The sequence below is a fragment of the Lonchura striata genome, chromosome Z (genome assembly GCF_046129695.1).
Source record: "Lonchura striata isolate bLonStr1 chromosome Z, bLonStr1.mat, whole genome shotgun sequence".
Classification (NCBI taxonomy): domain Eukaryota; kingdom Metazoa; phylum Chordata; class Aves; order Passeriformes; family Estrildidae; genus Lonchura; species Lonchura striata.
In genome coordinates, this window is record NC_134642.1 from 60,965,066 (window position 1) to 60,984,723 (window position 19,658).

Below are 19,658 nucleotides of genomic sequence, written 5' to 3' on the forward strand. Positions count from 1 at the left end.
TAAAATAAAAATAATATTGTAATGAAAAGGGTTGCTCTGGTGAGGAAGAGGTTAACTTTCAAGAAAGAAATGTGGCTGCAGATAGAGGGCTAACAAAATACTTGCAGCTAGCTTTTTGTATAATTAAGTTCTCAACTTTTTTTTCTGCTGCAACACTTTAGTGGGTGCAGCTGGTACCACTCACACACCATCCCGCTGATTCCTGTGATTTTGAAGCTCAGTGGATGGTAGCATTTTAGATCTGCAGCAGGCCGATGTGTGGGTGTGGAGCTGGCAGCAAGCTGTGAAGTGCTACCATTTGGTAGTCATCTTGTGGAAGCCCCATTATTAACAAGCATGAGTGCACATCTATTGTGCTACGAACATTCCTTGGATCCTTTTGCTAATTTCACACCTTGATTCTTTGTAATGATCAAGGTGCCTTTCAGATTTTGTGAAGTGTAGACTCTGGTGGTGCCACTGCTCATTTCAGTCCTGGTAGATAGATTTGAAACTGGACCATTACTTTCTGTTTTGGCAAAATTAATTCCCACCATTAACACTCATTGGCCACATCTGCTGATTTTATATCTCAGTTTCTTTCTATATTTCCATCATCTGGTTTTAAAGATCATACCTTTATGTTTGACTGTCAGTGATTCTTTTTTGTTTATATTTTGTTTTATTCTTCCACACAATTACTGGACTGCCACAGTTTGGGCTTGATGTCTCTGTTCAAACCTCCTTGCTTTGCAAATTGACAGAAGACAGAGAGAAAAGGCATTTCTGCTAACTAGAAGAGAATACAATAAAAATTAATTTTGCCAAAATTTCATTATTTTTCTTGTTGTCTCTGATTTTTAAGTTACTCTGTACAAACAATAGAACTTTGAGATGTCTTCAGGCTGCTTTAAATAACCATGCAACTTCTTGGACCTCAGGTACTCAAAGTGATAGGAAAAGACTATACTGAAAATTGTCTTTGAACAATTCTAACTGTATTTAGTGCTCTTGCATAGAAAACCTAGTGTCTTAAAATTTACCTCAGTCTCAAAGTCCAGTGAGACTGGGGTTTTTGCCTGCTGTTTCTATAGAAGTTCCCATTGTTACAATATGCATAAAGATATTTGTATGGTTTTATTCTACATTAGGTCATGGGGGAAATATTTTAAAAGAATGGGCTATGAAGACTACACATTACTGATTTTTGGTTTGGGGTTTTTTAAATGGAATCTACATTTCTAGTAAAGTCAATCTGTCTAACAGCATTTAAGACAGGTATTTTTACTGCATCCTGTAATAAGAAAGCCATATAATGTTCAGTATGTAGTTCTAAAATTTGGACTCCTAATGCCATTTTCTCTACTTCTGCTGTGCAGCTTTTTACTTGGGGTTCAGAAAAGCCAGCAGTTTCATTTTTTACTGTGTCCTTTATTACAAAGGGGATTGATGGCTCCCCAGTCCACCCTGGCTGTGTGCAGGTGAGCGAGCAGAGGAGGCACGGCTACCGAGGGATTCACCAAGAGACTTGCACCAGGCTGTGTGTGGAGGTGTGATTGCAACAGGAGTCTGGGCTGGAACAGAAAGCCTGCACATCTCCCCTCGTCTCTCCTCACTGCCTGCCCCACTAGACGTGCTGAGGGGTCTGATGGTGATAGGTACCAGCCCAGCCCAGAGACCCCTGCAAATGCAAACCTGCTGCAGATGCCGTGCACACACCTGCACTGAGCTGCTGGGATATAGCAGGCTGAAGCAGAAACAGACCTTCAGAGAAAAGAACGAAATTGCATGTTGTCAGGAGGGTGATGGAGAGGGCTGGAGAACAGAGGGAGAAAGCAGAACAGGAAAGCAGCTGGCTGCCTTTTTTTATTCTGCTTTTTTTTTCTGAATGGTTCTATGCTTCCTCCAGCAATGTAAGATGTGCTGCTGAGGTGCTGAAAGGGAAGAAGAAGGCATAAATAGAAAGGTGAAAGGGACGCTTGATAAAGGAAATTCAGACCAAGGAGAGAAAACCTGGAACTGTTTCAAAGCAAACCTTCCCCTAACTATGGGGAGCTGGCCTGTGAGTCTGAACAGGCTATGTAATTTGCTGTAGCTCATACCCTCTAATTTAGCCACTAGGTGTATTTGTACAGAAATACAGAACTGAAAGCAATTCAGAGCATGTCAGGAAGTGGAGTATGTGTTTCTTGGGACTTTGTCTGGTTGAAGTACACTTAAATACCTGTTTGGGAATATAGGTTTGGCAAACAGTGTAACCCAAAAAAGGAAGAAAATTTATTTTTACTTCAGAACTTCTCAGTCATTAGTGAACTGTGCTGGAAGTGTTAATGAATTACCATTTCAGAAGTTTGTTCAGAAGCTGTCATCAAAATGTAGCAACAGTAATGTTTAAAAACCAGGGAAAATTTAACTTTTCAACTTAAGATTAATCAGAGGAGTATTGAAAAATACCTGGAGGTGTAAAATCTTTGTTTTTTGCAGGATTTGCATTCATCTGTCAGGCTTTTATTTTTTTCCTTTTATCAAGCAGTAATTCATAGATACCATCATCAATCCTATAATTTACAGTGGGACAGCATACAGAGACCAGTGATGTTAACAGTATGATTATCCTGTGCTTCCTTCTGCAATCACAAATAAACCACTGTAGTGTGTATTGCAATGAGAGCCTGACACTGATTTTGTGGGGCTTGTCAGCATTTTGCAGCAGCATGTTGCTGCTGCAGGGAGGGATTATTTGTATGAAGCCAGTGTCCTCAAGTGTGCTAGATCCACACAGTGAGCAATGATGAAGGAAGCACACAGTAAAACTCATGTTTGAGAGACAAAAATGGAAGAAAGAAATAAGAAACCACAAATGGGAACCAACAGGAAAAGACTGCAAACCAGCAAGATCACATCAATCAGGATAAAGTGCTGTGCTTTTGACACCAATAACCTCACTCTTTCTTGGTCCTCCAGTATTACCTCTCTCAGTGTCATTTCCTGAAAAGGTCAAATTTCTTTACCTAAGTCACTCTATTCTCACAATATTTCACTCACAGATGTTGCTGGTGCTCTCCACATGGAAACGAGCACCCTGAGCCTTAAAATAAAGTCACCATACTCACCATCACAAGTGTGAAATATCAAGCACTGTCAAAGTGCTAAATGCATTCGACTGGAGCTCACATCTGGTTTAAGGAGATTGCACCTGGATCAGCTACAAGCTTTGAAATGGCTTATTACTGGGGGTACAGTTTGTGCAGGAGTGGTGGAGAGGTTTTTCATGTATCTATACACACAGGCATGGGATTTTAAATTTATAATAGATACAGGGGGTTGGTTTGTTGTGGTTGGAGCTATTCTGTATTATTTTTTAATTTTGCTGGTGCATGCTAGAGGACAATGTTAAATGCTGTAGCTTGTGAGAGTTTTTATAGAATTTAAATAAAAAACTCATTGAGGGGTTATCTGTCCAGCATGTCTGATTAGACAGAAATGGATATATAATTGATAATTTTTTATATCATTCATATATTGGTCCAAAGTTAACTGTTATCAATTTGTCTATGGTTTATAGGCTGTAGTTTTTATGTTGTATCGGTAATAAATTAATCTGTAGTTAATAAATAACTGACATAGTTGCAGTATGTGTTATTGACACAGGAATATTTGCAAATATTAAAGCAGCTTAAATAATGCCTGTAAAAGCTTTCACTTCCTTAATGTCTGGACTAAATGTAATCATGAGTCTCCTAATGGCCTGGAATAGTGTCCTTTGTACACCCAAACACATAAGCTTATGAAGACGATAGGTGAAGGAAAAAGTGGTGTGGTTTACTGAGGAATCCATTTCTGGCTGTTATGTTTACTTGTAAAAGATTCCCAACATGCTGAAAGGCAATTATCTGCCATTGGGTATGTACTGAAAATCTGTGGCATGGCAACAAAGACCATAATTTATATTTAAGAGGACAGGGTCATGGCTGTGGTCACTTCCTTGGGCTTTTGATCCGGGTTGTGGATGGAGTGGAAATTGCTGCAATGTGATGGATGATCTTGGGCTCCCACAGTAGGGACAAACATTAGTAGGGGCAAACATTACTGTCAGGGGGTTGGGGTCTGAGCATGGTCATTAAAATGTAAAATTTTAAGTACTTCCATGTCATCAGCAAGAGTCTAATAGCAAAAAAAATGAACACAGTTAGCTTTGCTTCTGCCTCTGTGAATGTGGAGACAAAAATGGTTTATGCCCAACTGAAGGCATAGTCAACCAGAAAGCATTCAAGCAAACAGAAGCACCAAAATTACTCCTTTGGTTTTAATCTCCATTCTTATCTACAAGACACCAGAAGAGCTGTTTGCTGAAGTTGTTCTAATGACAGGTTGATACTGTCATGATAACAAGAACCTATCCCAGCTTAAACATGTGAACTTGGGTAAAGAGCACCCCTACAGTGCAGGAGAAACTAATGGTCTTCCCTCAGGTTGACTGCACATCTGAGGATCTGGGTAGGTATGGCCTCCCTGCAAGGCTTTCTGGTTGTCATGTTGGTCTGAGACAGTATTCTCAAGGACTGCTAATCTCTCAGTCTTGCTTGCTTTCCTGAGGTTAGGGGATTTTGTGTTCTGTTATGAAATCAAGCTCTCTAAAACACCATGAGTTTTCTAAATCTAGAAAACTCAGATTTTCTGATGACACTGTGGTGCCATCCTAGGTACTGGGAATGTTCAGATTTGTCTCCATTCTGGATGAATTTCCCCTTCATTTCGGGATGATATGAAATATTCATGAATAAGTTAGTCCAGGCCAACTTGTAGCTAATGTGCTTAACCAATCTTTCAATATGTTTAATGTTCATCTACACCTCTTTTCTATTCAAAATTTGGAGCTCTGTTCCCATGCACTGGCTTCCCTGAAACTTGTGTCACTCAGCTGATCCCTTTTCCTTCTGTGTTTCACATCCCATGGGACAGTTCACAGTCAGAATGCAGAACAGCTATTTTTTGCAATTGTTCAAGGCAAAGATGTTCCTTCTCCATGCACAATTCTATAGTGAAACACCTGCAGCCTGGACAAGAGCATCCTGGTACTTAGTTCAGCCCTCACAGTGCTCTGTTTATTGAAGGCCATTTAAAATTATGAGGCTACAGCTAAAGCTTGCCTGAGGATAGTTGGAAAGGCCAGTTCTCTACACATCCTCATCTAGAATCTGCTCTTTCCAACAAGCCCACAAAGAACTTCTCACTGTTGGCACCTTCCCCATGTTTCCTGGGGTTGAAAGAGGACTTGATTTACATTGAGTTTCAAACTAAGCAGATTGACATCAAAGCAACGGAAATCAGGCCCCAGTAAGTGGTTTATAAATGCAGCCTAAGTGTTTTGACTCAAAACAGTTCTTTCAGTGAATTTGGAGGGGTACGTCTGTTGTCCTTATCGTTGTTAGTTTCTGCCTTGAAAACACTGAAAGGTCACTCATGTGAAAACCACTTGGGGGATCACTAGAAAAAAAGTTTCCATTCCTGAATGAAACCCTTACTGGTAGGTTTATCCTGTTCTTTTTTTGCATGGTATTACTTGGAGAGTATAGTAATCAGAACAAGAAAGGTATGTCTGGATTCTCTCAGAGAAGCCTCCTGTGGGCTGTATTGTACAATATTAAGGAACAGAACCTCAGTTTGTGCATGCTTTTCTCATCCCGGATGGAGAAGACAAGGCTTTGCCCTTCAGTCTTTGCAAACTTTGAGACTGCTTCATACTCCTGAAAAAAGAGCTTATGCAGGGGCACCCAGTGAGGACCAGATGTCTGATTCATAAAATACTTAACAGAAATAACAGCAATATATAAGTTAGTTGGATGCTCGTTTTCAGAAATGTGCTATCTCTAGGTGTGTATGTCTAAGTTCTCAATGACCACATTTCCTTCCAAAGCTGAAAGAATAGTGTCTTTTTGTAGTACTGGTGTATCTACTGGCTGCACCAAATAGCATAAAACAAATACAGTGTTACAAGGAAAGAGGAAGAAAAGGCCAACAACTTTTCACATAACCCTTTTGTGTAATTGAGTATCTGAAGCTTCATGGAGTACATGTATATAAACATAGTACAGAAGAGGATAAATGAGGCTTCAATAAATATTTTATGTTAAAATTTACCTAAACAACAGAATTATTTAAAATCCAGTCTTCATTCAGATTTGACTTTTATAAGTGGATCTGGGATATCTGATCAGCTGAACTAGAAACAGCAGGGTTTTTACTCAGGAACTGATGCACTGAGGTGCTCAAAAGAAGCACTGTGCCTCAGAACCGTCTTGCCTTCTGTCTTCATCTGCCTGAAATGGCTGAGTAGGCACAGTGATGTCACCTTGCTGATGTGACCAGCTGGAGAAGGAAAAAAAAATCCCAAAGGAAGAGCTTAGGCTTTGATAAACTGCAGTAAAGCATGAAGTCCAAAATCATAGACGTGCTTCTGTCTCTTTCTGCCATTGAAACCCTTCAGAGATGGACACCAAGACTGGCTTGATGGATATGAGAGTAAATGCAGAAGGTTGTGCTTGCACCAGAGCCACTGTCCACCTGGAGGGAAGGTGTCTGCTGAACATGTGCAGTGATGTGCTTTCTGCAGGAAACATGAATCTCCAGAAGCCTGCATCTCCATTTCACAGAAATATGTGGAATAGCAATATTCCATATTAACAGTCCTCTCCAGAATGGAGGCGGGTTTTCCCACATGCTATGGCAATAGTGGGACACTAACACTGTCTAACACTGATGGCTCTTATTTTCATCACAAGCAGAAAGACAAGATCTGCTCATCTGTGGCAAGCACATTTCTGTCTCTCTCAGGATATTCCTTAGATGTGCACAGAGAGAAATAAAGAGAAAATAATTTATCTTTATGTTCCTTGTTTTTCCCATGTGGAATGTGTTTGTAGAATTTTTTACCTGGGGTGAGTGCTTTATTGGATTCTGGTGAGGATTGTGTGAGCCTGATGGCCAATCCAATCCACCTGTGTCAGGACTCTCTAGAGAAGGTCACAAGTTGTAAGTTAGGTATGGTAGGTATAAAAAGTAGGTATGTAGTTTTAGTATCTTCCTTTAAATAGTATATTAATAATGTATCATAGGATAATTACAATAAAGAAATCATTCAGCCTTCTGAACTGGAGTCAGACATCATAATTTCCTCCCACCAGGTTCACTTGCATTTACAATACTCATCCCCACATTAACGAATGAACCAGGAGAGATTTTCTTTCACTCTACCAAACAAGCCTATGTAGAGGCTCGCAACAGGAAATCATTCTGGTACAGAATGAAATTTTCTGTGTATCTGTTCTCAAAATATTATAGATTTGGTAAATTTTTCTTTCAGTTGCAGTTTATCTTTTCAAAATGTAAACTTCAAACCGTTCTTTTCCCCTGAACTTGACTTAGGAGAGAACCTCCAAATAACAATAATTAAAAAAAAAAATCAGTCATGATTGAACCTCTTCTTTGAGCAATGTTGCTATTAAAACGTTACACTTTTTAACAGCCATAAGGTAATGTCATACCCTTTTTACTGTGGCTAAGAACAGTCAGTGCACTGGAGCTCACTGATGAAGTAAGTGAAACTGTATAAATATTTGGTAAATTACTCATCACAATGGGCAGTCTGTCTAAGTAAAAGCTTGTGTTATAGTCCAGACAATACTGAGAACTTTCTAGCACTGACCTTAGAGAAGACATACTGTGTAGCCCAAATCCAAACACAACCAAGCTAAGTGCAGGCAAACCAGGGATGCTTTCCTTTCATTAGAATTTCTCCCTGACCTCTGGATGACAAGGGCATAGGAAAAGGAAGCAATTTTTCTTCTGTCCTTGGGGAAAGAGCATTCGAAAGAGATTTCCTGTGACTGGTCTACATCATCTCTCTGGTGCCTGATGTGAAACTCTGGAAGACCACCTTTTTTAGCATCCATCATAAGCATTTATTCATTTTTTCTCCATGAAGGGCCCTGTAAAATTCACAAAAGCTTTAAGTGGGTACTGCAGGTAGCTGGATGGGATCAATCAAAATATTTTAGCACTTTGAGAAAAGAAGTGTCTTACTGGAACAATTGTTCCAAAGTCAATCCTTCTGATCTCCTTAAATTTTAAACTATTTGCCATATTTTTCTTGTCAAAGGGTGTAAAGGTCTATTAATAAAGTTCAGAGCTATATTGTTCTTCCTTTAAGTGCTTTGTTGAAAGTTTGAGAAGGCCTTTTTCTAATCTTATGATACATTTAAAATATATTTAGCACTTCCATTTTTGTCATTTTAGATTACCACATGCATTACAGAAATAACACTTCTTATGTACTTCCAATCCTTTTGAGTTGTGGCCTGTTTAATCATGGTAAGGCCATATGCCAAAATCTTTGTTCCCAGAGTCACAAGTTCTCAGGGAGCCCTTGGCTATGACCAGCAAGCCAGAAATCAGTACTGGATCTCTTCAGATTTCGCTCTCTGGTGATATCCACAAAAGGGCAATTCAGGATTCTGTATATCCTACCAGAAGGCCTTCCTAATGTGCAGCTTACTGCACATTAGAGCTTCCTTTTTGTCCTACCTGGATGAACAGGATTCTTCAGCATTCTCTGTCCTCTTTCCTGTTGTGCAAGTTCTTGTACTGTAAGGAAGCACCCACCAAGAGTATCATGGTTAACCTAAGTGTTTTACATGTTAACATAAGCAATATTATCTTACACAGAGTGCCAGCTGTATGAAAAGAGAACTGAGATCTTTTAAATATGGACTCATTTTAAACATGTTAAAATGAGACTAACATTCTAGTCTCGTAATATTTCTGAGAGAAACAGACAAGAATTACATTTAGGGGGATGTCAGGCTGCAGTTTTTGTCAGGGTAGACATTAGAGTCAACATTAGGGCTTCAAGGAGGCAAAGAAACAACAGGTAATGTTCACAGGCATCCTAATTTTTTCTTTCCTTAGTGCAAAATAGGAATGATAAGATCATAGTTTCAGAGGCTTCACAGATACAGCATTAATAATAAAACTAGTTGTAATTCTGGTGAGGTATCAGGATGGAAAATATGGCTTGGCTACAGGGGAAGTAAGGACCTGAAAGCAGATTGGAATACACTAACATTTTGAGTTTCACAAAGAAACAAATTTCTGGAACTTCTTTTAGGAGTCAGGGAGATGAGGAAATACTAGAGGTATAGTGAAACTGGGGAATTCAGGAAGGATCAGTGTGCTGTGCTGAGAGCTGCCATCAGCCTGGGTCCATATTTTCTGGTTCAAAAAATTAGTGGTGTTATAATACCAATACTATTACCAAGGCATCTTAATATGATTTAGGCAGCTAGAACCAAATGGTCACCTCTGATGAAGATGTTCAGGACAAGTTTCCAAAGGGACCTACAAAGAAATATGCATCAGTTACAAGGATACTTTTAGGTCCTCCTCTTTTAGTAGCCTGTAAGCTGTGTCTGGGGGATTATAATTAGAATTTAGACTTCATAAAATTGGTTATGTGGTAAGACAGATGTGTTTAGAACAATCACCTAATTACTTTTTTCTTTCATGGTTATAATGAGATTAGTGTCAAGAAAGAGACACTTGAAGCAAAGAAGGCATTTAAAATTTCCAGATAATCTTGTTTAGAACTATTGCTAGTCACTTGGCCCCAAAATTACTTTTAATTCTGGATTTCATGTGTATGACTTGGACAAGTGTCATGTGTCACATGTTGGTTTAGGTAGGTAAATGGAAGAAATTTGAAATAGATCCCTAGGTATGTAGGAAGTTAGTATCACCATGATGCCCAAGATGTTTTGCTCTGAGGTTCATACTTATCTATGATATATGGCTCATATTTAGAGTATTCCTAGTGTTGGAATTAGCACTGTTGTGGTATTTGAAGGAAGAAACAATCAAGGAAGTGTTGACTTCTGCTTTAACGTCACTGAACTAGAGTTTCACTTGCTAAAAATCCTCTACAGAGGATGATATTGAAGTTTGGGTTTCACAGAGATCACTAGACCAAACATAGAAGTGTTGCTAAAACAAGGGGTGTAATTAAGGTTGAAGTTCAGGGTGGGGATAAAACATGGAAGGAAAAGAAAAGTCTAAGAATAGGACAGTAGCCTAAGTTAGGACCTTCTGTGTCTTGCTGCATATTTTTATCTCTTGGGTTTGTGGTGTGGTTGAGGCTTTGTCCTAGATTGTTGGTGCTACTCCATTAGGAAAAGCGAGACAGGGAAAGACTACCAAAAGAAAAAAAAAAAAAAAAGAAAGCAAAAACAGAAAACATAAAAAGTCAAGTTCAAGCAGCTCATGGACAGTGTTTGAACCTTGGCCAATGTTTTCTTGCTGCATTCTCCTACTCTGAAGCACAATCCTGGGCACCCACCACCCTCCCATTTGTCCCATGGCTCTTCCCAATTTCCTGGTGTTAGTGGCCCAGGCAGGGAGGATCCTGGGCTCTGCTTAGGAGCACACCTAAGGCATATTGGAAGCAGAATATATTTAATATTTTAATATTCCTCAAATATTTATGGATTAAAAATAGTAAGGGGACAAAATTTTGCACTATTCCTCAATTCTGCTGAGTTATGTATTCTCTGCTTGTGACTCCAGTTTAACACTTTACTTTGATTTCTGATCCTAGTTGTTAACTAACCCATCATTAATTTGATATGTAAAAACACTACAAGACAAGTGCTGAAGGAGCTTTTATGTTAATTAAATGGCCTTTAAGTATGATGACACTTGGTATTTCTGTTTATCACAGTCTTGAACCAAGACATAACTCTCATAGTACCCCTAGATACAGCTGTAGTCTCCAGACAGCTGAGAATCTCAAGCCTAAAATATGACAAAGATAATTTTGGACATCAATCCTCAAATTCTCATTGCAGACCACTTACCATCTTTTCGTTACTGAAACCTTTGAATAAGCAGTCCAACATTCTGGAAATCAGAGTTAAATTAACATAAACAAAAGATGGCATATATAAAAAGGATTTGAAACAAATGTTGGAGAAATATCCTTTCTTTATCAGAAATGTACTTGAAAGTGAATGCTGGTTAGATTTGCCACCCAAGCTTTGCCAATGAATGACAAGTTTAAAACTGAGACCCATGTTGTAATCAATCACAGATTTCCTTCTTCAAGATCTTCATGCTTTATGGAAAGACTAGCCCTTATCTGAGTATCAAAGCAAAGGAGGACAGGAAATTTAAACTATTGCATGCACTCTTGTTGGAAACAGCCCCCAGGATATTAATATATTTTTGCATTATAATGACTTCAGAGAAACAGTGTTTTTTTTTATTTCTTCCACGGCCTAATAATACCTAGAAAATCTAAGTTTAAAAGTTAATACATGCACCTGTTGTGCAAACAATGTTTTCTTTAGAAGGCAGGTGGTGTACTGTACAGGTAAAAATATTTGGGGATTTCTAGCAGGGAGGACATATTTCTCAGCCTACATTTAGACATGAAACCTGGAAGCTTGAAAAAACTAAACATGTACCAAAGTCCATGTATGTGCAAGATCTCAAACTCATCTGTTTTATCCTTCATTAACCAGAACTCCAATTTCTCATAGACTGAACCCTAACTCTGATATGAAGGTTAGCCTCCATAGCACCAAGACAATTTCTAAGATTCAGGGTGGATACATGAGAACCAAGATGGGTGAAATGTCATTACTCTTTCTGTAAAATTTGAAAAAACCTTCTAAATCCTCAAGGGGGCAAAAAGTAGCCAAAATCCTGCAGGGGAAAAAAAACAGCTCAAAAAGCCAAATCCATAAGATGCATGTCAAGAAGATGTGCAGGAGATAAGAGGGACGTTGTGTTCCTTGTGTTCCTCACTCTCATTTCTGTCCAGCAAAACCAGTGAGTCCTCCACTGGGCCCCATGTGACAAGAAGCTTTCGTCCTCCCTTGGTGGGGGAGTCCCTGGTGTTGGCTGCCAGCATGGGTGATCCATGCTGTGAGCAGGCACTCTCTGCATCCCCTTAACAAAGCGCATTCCCAGCTGGATTACTCACACTCCACTGGCTTCTGTTTTTCTTCATGTGCACTCATTTGCAAGCCATTAAACAAGAGACATAAAGCTATCTGTAAAATTGGGTCACGTGTGTACTGCCCTGTCAAGCCACTGGGTTTGCCAAAAACAGGATTTTCCAGCCATCATAATTGATATTTTAAAGCTCCATCCATGACAAAACTAACAACAACAACAAAAATGGGGGGAAAGGGAGGTAATGAAAAAAGAAAAACATCTCCCCATTCCAAAAACCTGTGGTGCCAAGAAGTAAATATGAAGTTAATATCCTGTGACATGTTTTTGATATACCATTTTGATGTACTGTTCTTCACTGTGACATCTAATTTCCAACACAAGCTGATGTTTCTTACTATGTTTAATTCTTTTCTAGCTAAGATGCATGTGGAAAGACAATTCTATTTTTTAAAGAATACTGGCTTCATGCAGCAAAAGCATCTTCTGCGCTGAACATGAACTGAGCCCTGGAATCAGAAACTGGATGAACATTTACTCAAATCATATGTCAAACTGGCCATCACTGACAGACTCTGGACATACAGCACCTCTTCCTTTCCATGAACTGCACATCCTTTCTGAGCTCAGGGATCCGTCTGGCTTTTGGGAAACCTGTGTCAGGTTAAGAAGGACTCTGGAATGATTAATCCCATGAGGCAGGAGAAGCTTTAAGAGCAGTGAGGGAATGAAAGCTTGCAAAAAGGGTGTCTTGGGAATATTTTTGTTAAAAAAGCAAAAGATTTATGCCCCTGCAAACAGGAGATTTACCCTGATAAGTGGGCAAATCCAAGCAATCTAGCTATGAGTCCTGCTAGCAAAGTAGGAAAGAGCCTTATACAGGACAAAAGGGAAGAATGAGACAAGTCAGAGGTTATTCTGACTCACACCTGGGAGACTTTACTTTGTGGTGGAGGAATGCCCTCAAAAGGGGAGCAACATTATCATCCCTGTGTACAGATTTAGATTTCACTAGAATTTGTGCGGAAGTAATGAATTAACCCAATAGAAGAGTTTAAAAAAATAAAACTTTTGCTGTCCCTTTAGGGTTGCTGTCACCCTGCACCAAGAGGCTGCGGGACTAGAAATATGGTGGGAGCATTGGGTCTGGGCAGCAGGACTGGTGCTGTGCTGCTCACCCAAGGTAATGTAAGAGCAGTCAGTGAAAGTCCCAGCCTGCTTTACTCGGAATGGTTATGTACTGTCTCTGTGCAGACTATGAACAGCATCACATAATTACTTTTAAGAACAGCAGTCTAGAACCAGCACTGTTAGATGTGTGCCTGTTGCATTGCACTACAGCGTTTCCCCTTTTCTGCCCGTCTGCTATCTCTGCTGCAGGACAAATGGAACAGGGATACCAGGCAGAAAGCAGTGAGGTCACAAGTGTTTTATCCTTCCTTTCTGTGGAGTTGCATTCTAGTTGGCTGGGACCACCATGGGAGCACACTGACAAGGTCTCCATTGTGAGCATGCTCTAGAGAGCCAGAACTGGCTGTTTCATGTGAACCTGGGCCAGATCACAACCATGGGCAGAAGCCATCTGAAATTTGAGATGTTTGGACCATTCTGATGACAGATCCAGCTGTAGGAAAAATTAAGATCTCGCTTGGCTCCCAGGCATGCATGTGAAAAACCTACATTGGCATTATCCAATAAAGAGATAAAACAGGACCATCAATTTAGTTTTGCTCCTCCTACAGAAACATGGTCAGTGCTCCTCCCAGTGAGGTGAAGCTGCTGCTGAGCAGGCATTTTGGTCTGAGTGATGAAGAAGTAGTCTGCTGCGAGTGCTATTTTAATTAGAATTAATGTTTTTGGCCTTCACTCTACCAGCAAGATACATTTGCTCTTTTATAAGGTAAGGACAACTGAGAGATCTGTGTAGCAGGACACATTGTACACATCATTAGCTCTGCGGTTTGGATATAATAAGCTAATTTCAGCTGCTGCAGCTCTGCCTCTGTTGCTTGTGGTAAAGTTACACTGGGATAAAATTGAGTCAGTGCTTTTAGCAGTATCTCTAACATTCTTTATTATTTGATGGATGGGGCTAGAGGCATAATACAAGATATTTCATTTTCTCACTGATTATTATTTCATAACATTCCTTTGCTAGGTGAATGTCTAGGTGGAAAAGCCAGACAGGGCTGAGCCTACCCCCACTTATAGCTCTCCCTAGATTGAGAGCAGCCCTGAAGAGAAGGGATTGGGGGTGTTGCTGAATAAAAAATTCTACATGATTCAACAATGTACACTCACAGCCCAGAAGGCCAAGCATGTCCTGGGCTTTATCCAAAGCAGGGCAGCAGGGGAGAGAGGCGATTCTGCCCCTCTGCTCTGCTCTGGTGAGGCCCCACCTAGAACCATGCATCCAGCTCTGGGGTCCCAGTACAGGAAGGACATGGACCTGTTGGAGTGAGTTCAGAGGAGGGCCGTAAAGATGATGGCTGGAGCACCTCTCTTATGAAAACACTTGGGAACATGGGAGTTGTTCAGCCTGGAGACGAGAAGACTTCAGTAGTAGCACCTTCCAGTATATAAATGTAGCCTACAAAAGAGTTGGAGAGAGACTTTTGACAAGGGCATATAGTGACAGTGATAGGATATGGGCAATGGCTTTAAACTGAAAGAAGATGGGTTTAGGTTAGATATCGAGAAATTCTTACTGTGAGGGGCTCAGTGCACTGGCATAGGTTGCTCAGAGAATTTGTGGATCCCCTGAAGGGTTCAAGAACAGGTCAGATGGGGTTTTGAGCAACCTGATCCAGTGTAAGGTGTCCCTGTCCATGCTGAGGCAAGTTGGAACTAGAAGATATTTAACATCCCTTCTAACCCAAACTCTTCTATAATTCCATGATTTTGGAGGGATGAGCACGCAGGTAGACAATGCCACAGCACACCTGCAATACCTCTGCTATAGTCCTGATTTTTCAGACTGCTCCTCTGGCTCTGCCACAGATGTGTGCAACCATGGGAGGATCACATACTCCTTGCTGTTGCTACTTAATTCCTGTTCTGCAACACGGAGCTTTGGATAGCCTTGGTATTCACTACTGAAAATGTTTAAAGACTCCTCTGGTTGAATGGACCATTCCAATGCCACTTTTTATTTTAAGATAACATTTCCATTATTTCTAGTATCTATGACAGAGGTCATCTTCCTGTGCCATCAAATAATAGACAATATTTTTTTTTCTGACATGAGAGGAGCCTGGAAGAAATCCTCATGTATTTCTCAAAAATTTGATAACAGAGTTAGTTTCTAAGCATGGAAATACATATGACCTTAAATGTCATTGTGGACTATCTTGCAGATATTAAACACTACTGCTGACTTCAGTGTGTAAGTATTCAAAGGGTTCCATATGGGGCATAACCTTTTTGGGGAGTGATTATAGAGCTTGTCTTGTAGTTTTCTGTGCTGTGCTATTGAAAGTTGGGATATGTAACTAAACTAAAGCAATAAATTTTTCGGTGAAAGAAACCTTACATGAGACTAAAACAGTCTCATGAACATGGTTAAAATACCTTAACAAGGCAGAAAGCCTGTGTCTAAATGTCTTACTGTCATGTATGTATTTTCTTTGTTGTTGCTCAGAACAAAAACCTCACAACACGCATGTGCACACATATAAACACATACAAACACAAAAAATGTTTAATGCTATTTCATTGTGAAATAATAGAAAGCATGCTACTCTTGTCCATGGGAAGATGGTCAAACCTGCTGCCAGGAAGAAGAAATGCTTTACATGTAGAAAGTGTAATATGTACCTAGGAGTAAATCATGTATGTCCAGGCGTACTGTAATATGCACATTTCCAGGCAGATTTTGCAGTCACAGTGAACAGTAGTAAATGTTCTGCTAATAGGAACAGGAACTGGATCAGACAGGCAGTGATGTCTTAGTATTTTGAGATTTACAGTGTGCAGGGTCTGAAAGAAAATAATTCTTCATTACTGCTGTGAATTTGGATATCATGCAGGCAAAAAAAGGGTGGAAACTACTTCTTGTGTCATCCTTTTGCGTTCAAACACTGGTCAGAGGCAGTCACTCCAGACAAAATGCAACCCTTTTAGGATATGTTTGGAATTTTTATCTAAAGTTAAACAGCTTTATCTAAAGTTTGTCCTCTGATCCCCAGAGGATTATTCTGAGAATGGTTATGAGCTTTAGGGTCTCCCAAAACTGATCCAGAGAAAAGTTGGTCACTTGCTTGGTTCTGATAGCATTTGTTTGACACTGCATAAATTCTTGGACAGCTGATAAAATACCATGGCTCAAAATAGAAATCTGGCAGTCCAATGAGATGGTCTGTTCCCCTTAAGTTGTTTTACAGGGTAGTTTATGATAACCACTGAGAAACCCACTGAAACCAAATTGTTGAACTGTGTAGCTCTCCTAGGAACAGTGTATGTTTATGACTCTGGGCCATATTCAGATTACAATTCTCTTAGTAGGATGGTTACAAAAACAGAAAAATTGTCTTTGGAGACATTCAGCATGACTTTCCAAGCCAGGTTTTCTGAAACTGCAGAATGATGATGATGATGATGATGGATGAAATATACCTGTCCATTACTAAGCTTGTGTGTGACCTTTGATGTCCTCATAAGGGAGAACTGGATGTGGGAGTGTTTGCAGAGCTCAAGCACCTGAGCACCATGCTCCAAGAAAGCTGTCAGGAACCTTCCAAGGCATATGGATCTTCCAGAGGGAAAATATCAAAGTTTTGTAAAGGATTTCTCAGCTGCTCTTTAGCTGATAGATGATATTTTAGCTTATTTACCATCTGCAAGGACAGAAATCTTTCTTTTTTTCCTAATTTTCTTATCTTAAAAATTCTCCTACTACTTTTTCTCATGTGTCACTTGGTAGTTTTTATGCCTGGAGGTAATTAAAATTTGTACATATATGCTTCTATTCTGAAAATGAGAAATAATACAGGAAAAAATAACATGTAAATATAAAATAAACATTATCTTTTTTCCATTTTTCAAATAATCGCTATGGGTATTTTTAAACTCATCCAGTTTTGAATAAGTATTCCCTTTTCATCTTCTTGAGGAACTGGAGAGCCTCCCTCTCCAAATTCAAACAAGCCATTAATAATGAAACTTACATCTGAAAGATCTTTATTTTAACATGTAAGACAAAAGAAAATTAACACTCTTCCTTCCCACATATATTAAACATGTGTGGCATGTCCCACCAGCCAGCTGTCTTTCACATAATTGTGTGTGTGCTTGGAGCCACTGATGCTAAATATGTGTTACCTCAGTGTGACTTTACCGATGGTTGTCAGTGCAAGGTTTACTGGGAGGGATGGCACCTCTTATTAGAGAAACACATCCACTACTGACCAAAAATAGATCAGGTGACAGGCACACAAGCTTTCTCTATATGTCTGAAACCAAAACAATAGACTAGATGCAAAACATATGTGGAAATTAATGTTCCACTTCCATAATTAAAGACATTTTTTGTCTGTAGCACAGGGTAATATCAACAAGGTTAGAGAACTCTTAATGTCTGGGAGGGGACACAGAAAAAGGAGGGATTCATTTTCACCTATAGCTAGTCATTTCTGAAGTGGTAAAGACCATATTTTTTGTTACATTTTTAATATAGATTGGGGAAGACTATAGAGGTGTACCCTACATTCTGCCTGAGTCAGTCCAGGCATTTCTGTGCTCTGAAACACATTTTTTCCAGACAGGAAGCTGAAACAACACGAGCTGATCAGATAATGTTCCCAGATAGATCATGTACATAGGAAATGGGTCATTAGTCATTATTATTCAATGATCTTTGCAGGACACTCCTTTCCCTTCTTCATCAAGGCTGCGGGTTTCATACGGCACATTCACTTCTGCACCGTCTGGGGGTCGGCATTCCTGCAGGGTAATTGGAACCAGCTGTTTACCTACAAAAAAGAGAGACAGAAGAGGTCATGAAAGTTGATTTTTTTCTAGCCAGAGATATCCCTTTGGAGATAAGGATGGCTTTGACAACGATACTTACTGTCTATTTGTCATTATAACTACTGCATCATTTTCTTTTCCTGGACATCTACAAGGACTGGTGGCCCTATTTCTGTGAAGAGAGAGTGCATTTAAACTCTTTTTGGCAAACAGCAATGACTTTTTTCCTTTCCATAAAAGCAAATCTGTGTGACTGCACTCTCAGTGCAGTTGGATGATTATATACACAAGCATTTTCAGGAGAGGTTGAAGAAGGCGTTAACAGTGAAAGAAGACACTTAAAGCTAAACAGATTCAGCTGGGGGACAAATCCCTCAAATTACTTGAAGCTCAGGAAGCCTTGTCAGGAATGTGCATTTGCTTCCTCACTTTCTGAAAGACAAAGAAAAGCTACAAGAAAGTTTGGAAATATTACCTGGCTTCTCCTGCAGACAACTAAGAGTGCTTAATTTAGAGAAGGTGCATTTGCACATAAGCCTTCAAACAGGTTCCAAATGATACAACCATCAGTTATTTTGTGCATGTCTTAAGGAGATGGGAGGAAATAATTTTCATTTTCATCCAAAAATTTGAGATATGAAGCCTGCCTAGGAGGTAGAACAGGGGACATAGCAAATCTGACAGAGTGGCTTTGAGAGGCAGTAGGAAGGAAATTATGGTTTCATTGCTTTGTAGGGAAGCAACTGTAGTGCCACTGCAGTATTTTCCCCTGGTGAAAATACTCCTTGGAACTTGCCTGGGGTGTTACAAGGGTCATGATGTATAGAGTGAGTGAATGTGCAGTTGGCTGGGCTGAAACCTCACATCTCAAAAAGCTGTGTCGAGACAGAGGATCTGGGAGAGTGAGGAAGAAATACCTGAGAGTGGATGAAATCTGAGCTGCAGCAGCAAAGCAGGAGAGGAGAGAGCTGTAGCCAACACTGTCTTGCCTGTACAGAGGAGAGCACAATGAGCCTCAAGCAGCTCTCAAACACTAGGTTGGATCACTGTTGGTCAGGACTACACTAGGAACCTGTAGACTCTCTCAGAGCTGGGAGTGGTGCTTGTCTGCCTCTGAGCCAATGAAATTCTGGTTAGCATCATGAAATGCATACAGATTTCCACAGCACAAATCAGGAGGTTTTCCAGACTTGGGGTGTTGTTGGGTTCCATCCTGTCAGTCACTCTGTGAAAGTGATTGGTCTCTTCAATCACTATGGTGGCCTCCTTTTTATTTTAGCAGCTTACCTTGTGTCCCTACAAGGGGACAAAACATTCCATGTTTTAAGGAAGAAGCACCATTGATGTGCAGATTTCTTTAAAATTATATTATCAGAGTCCTTAATGTTATGACATTTGTTCAGAAATCTCAGGAAACTTCTAGATGGAACTCAGTCATGTGGAATTATAATGTAACTGATTCCTGCTAGTAACTTAAAGAATCTCTGTCCTTGGCATTTTCAGCAAATTACAATCAGCAGTTACTTCAGCCTTAAAACCCTTACCTAGCCAGGATTTCTGAGACTCACCACAAACTTTGCTTTAGACAAGCAAAAAATTCCATGGGAAAATTAAGGAACCACCAAGCTTACCTAACTGTTTTTTCAGCACAGCAATGCAAACATCAATTTATGCTTTGAAAAGAGCTTGATCTATGTCTGTAA